General features: G+C 35.8%; 1 pseudogene; it reads right to left on the bottom strand.

The window, feature by feature from the left end:
• Window positions 1–1,445: 1,445 nt before the first annotated feature.
• Window positions 1,446–2,387, bottom strand: LOC144256737 (putative olfactory receptor 2B3; annotated as a pseudogene).
• Between the last annotated feature and the right edge of the window lie 908 nt (window positions 2,388–3,295).

The raw sequence follows: 3,295 nt of genomic DNA, 5'->3' as shown, positions 1-3,295 counted from the left end.
AGGCAAACTTTGTTTCAGTGCTCCTAGAGCTCACAGTCTAATGATAAGGAAAGACATTTATCAAATGATGATTTAAATGTTAAAATGCTATAAATTAGAGGTACTTGGTAAATAAGTAAAATTGTGGACATTTGACTAAACCAGGGAGATAAAAAAAATGTCCTAAATAAACAATTAGACCTTTATACTCAGTATCAGGTAAAGATGGGTGGAAGGAGTATTCTAGGTAGAAGATCAGTGTGTTCAAATGTTCCAGGTTGGAAGGGAACACAGTTAGCATAAGACAACAAGGACTGAATACCTGGGAGGTGAATATGTCTTTATTTGTTAAGTAAGAAAAGGTTCCTTATGATCTAGTGTGAGAGAGTAAAATTCTGAACAGGATGGTATAAGATATGGCTCATGTTTTCTGATTTGCATATATGAAAAAAGGCGAATTCTTTCATTAAACTAGTTTTAGAACAGAGCTTTGCAGGGGGAGTAAATGTTCAGCTTTTGAATGTGTTGAGTCTGAAATGTCTTTCAGACATTCAGTCAGACATTGCAATTGACTGCTGTAACTAAAAGGACCCAACCAGAACAACTGTAAAGGAGTAAAAGTTTATTTAAGGGCTCATGGTTTCAGAAGTCTTAGTCAATAAAAGGTCAGCTCCATTTCTTCGGGCTCAAGGTGAGGCAGAACATCATGGCAGAAGAGTGTGTAACAGGAAAGCAGCTTACATGGCGATCAGAAAGCAGAGAGAACAGTCTCCACTTGCCAGATATAAATATGTATCCCAAAGCCATGCCCCCAATTACCACCTCCTCCAGCCATTTCATACCAATTCAGTCACCACTTAGTTAATCCCATCAGGGATTAATTTGATGATTGGGTTAAGGCTATAACTCAATTATGTCTTCTCTAAAATGAGATTCACACACTTAGCTAGTTTAAGCTAGACTGAAGTCACACTACTTGTTCAGAATATTTTGGAAGAGTATGTACAATGAATTTTTAGGAAGGGATGAGGGAGTAAAGGGATTGAGGATTTGAGTTATGATGAAAGAACTTTGGGGTTGAGATCATTGGTTATTTAATCATGAAGATGTGAAAATCCTTGTCTAAGAAATAGACTAGACGACTGTGAAAGAAATAGTTTACATGTGGGAAGGTTAAAAAAAAAAATCAAGCCTTCCTAACTCATCTGACATGGTTAAGAAGAAATTAGAATGACTTGGACTCAAGGAACACAATGCATTGGGGGATTTCTGGAAAACCAAGGATTTTTTAACTTAGTAAGCATATGTTGTGTTTCTTCAGCATTATTTTCTGGACAGAGAAAAAATTTTCATATGTTGGTATAATTCAATGAAATCATGAGAGCCTGGAAAATTGGAAAATCACTTCAAATCTTATAATCATATTCAAGAATAAGGGAAGACTCGGAGTATGCTTAATGAAGAATTTATTTCTTATAGAGAAAGATTCTTGAAATCACCCTCTTGAAGGCCTCCTTCATATCGTTATTTCTAAGGCTGTGGATGGGTGGGTTCAACATGGGGGTGATGATCTCATAGAAGAGAGAAACCATCTTTCCCTAGTCCTTAGAGGTTGATGAAGGTGGTTGTAGGTACATATAAATGCCTGTTCCAAAAAAAGTGTGACAACACAACCATGTGGGACCCACATGTCCCCAAAGCTTTCCGCTTGCCTTCTGCAGACTTTATTTTCAACACTGCTTGAGCTATGAAGCCATAGGAGATGAGGATCAATGTCACTGGAATTAGCAGAATTAATACACTGAAGAAAAAACGCTCAGCCTCTATAGGCTTTGTGTCAGCACATGACAACTTGAGAAGGGCAGGAACTTCACAGAAGAAGTGGTCCACTTCTGGATGACCACAGCGTGGCATGTTTAGTGTCAGGGAAGACTGCAACACTGAGTTGCTGAATCCAGTGAGCCAGGAGAAGGCAGCCATCCTTAAGCAGAACCAACAGTTCATGATGACTATGTATGGAGTGGTCTGCAGATTGCCACAAATCTGTCAAAAGACATAACAGCCAGGAGGAGACATTCTGTGGCTCCCAGGGCCAGGAAGCTGATGAGCTGGGCCACACAGCCATCATAGCTAATGGTCTTTTTGTTTCGACAAATATTTGCTAACATATGAGGGACTGTGCTTGTGGTATAACAGAGATCTAAGATAGAGAGATTAGTGAGAAAGAAATACATGAGTGTGTTAAGTTTGGGATCCAGAATGCACACAATCATGATGAACACATTGCCAAAGATAGTGAATGTGTATGATATTAACAAAACCACCAAGAGGGGCATTTGCAACCAGGGTTTGTCTGAGAAACCAAGTAGGATAAATCCTTTTGGGGAACTGTCATTTTCCCAGCTCATGATAATACTTACTTTTTATTCCTAAAAAATAGAGAATAAGAAAAGAGTCAATAAGTCAATAGATATTTGGAACTGAATTGAATTTAGATTAATTATGATGATTAGCTCTGCACCAAATATAATTCACAGTCAAAAAATTTGGAACCCTTCTGAAATACTTATCATTTGGTTAAAACATAGATCCTTTGTTTCCAGTAGTCAAATGTATTGATAAAGGACATTGTTATTAAATGACATAAAGTATATAAAATTACATGCAAAACTCATGGAAAATTATAAGTGCTCAATACATTTCAAGTATTCTCTCATCACTTCTTACTCTACCTCAATAAACATCTTCAATAATAAATACCACTGTAAATTAAATTATTTTAAAACCAGACTTAAAATGCTGAGCATATAAACCTATAATTGACCTAAAGCAATTCATCTAAATTTGGTAACATCTTTGCATAATATTTTGAGTTATGTTATGTTATGCAACTTTATTTCCACCAAATACAATCCTGAGTATTAGATGCTTTGATTCCAGATAATAAAATTAAGGCTTATTTGTGAGGCAGTAATGATCAAAGTTGACATCTCCCCGCTTAAAAACGTATAACCTAATCCTTGCTTGACTCAACATGACAGACACTGCTTACTGCTTGAAATTTGATTCTCATTAAAATTCCGATAGATATGAATTACATTTTACCTTTTTTTGTGATTTATGAAAATGAAAAATTTGCACACTTAGTAATGATGAAACCAAGATTCAAACCCAGGATTAAAGACCATACTTTCTTTTATACCATATTCCCTTCTAATTTTACATATAGCAAGTCAAAATTGGCTACATATAATGTAACATTGAGATAACTTATACCATTTGAATTTATAAGCATAAAAACAGAGAATACTGCTAT

The sequence above is a fragment of the Urocitellus parryii genome, chromosome 8 (genome assembly GCF_045843805.1).
Source record: "Urocitellus parryii isolate mUroPar1 chromosome 8, mUroPar1.hap1, whole genome shotgun sequence".
Lineage (NCBI taxonomy): Eukaryota > Metazoa > Chordata > Mammalia > Rodentia > Sciuridae > Urocitellus > Urocitellus parryii.
Note: the sequence above shows the minus strand (reverse complement) of the source record. Positions and strands in the feature narration are given on the sequence as shown.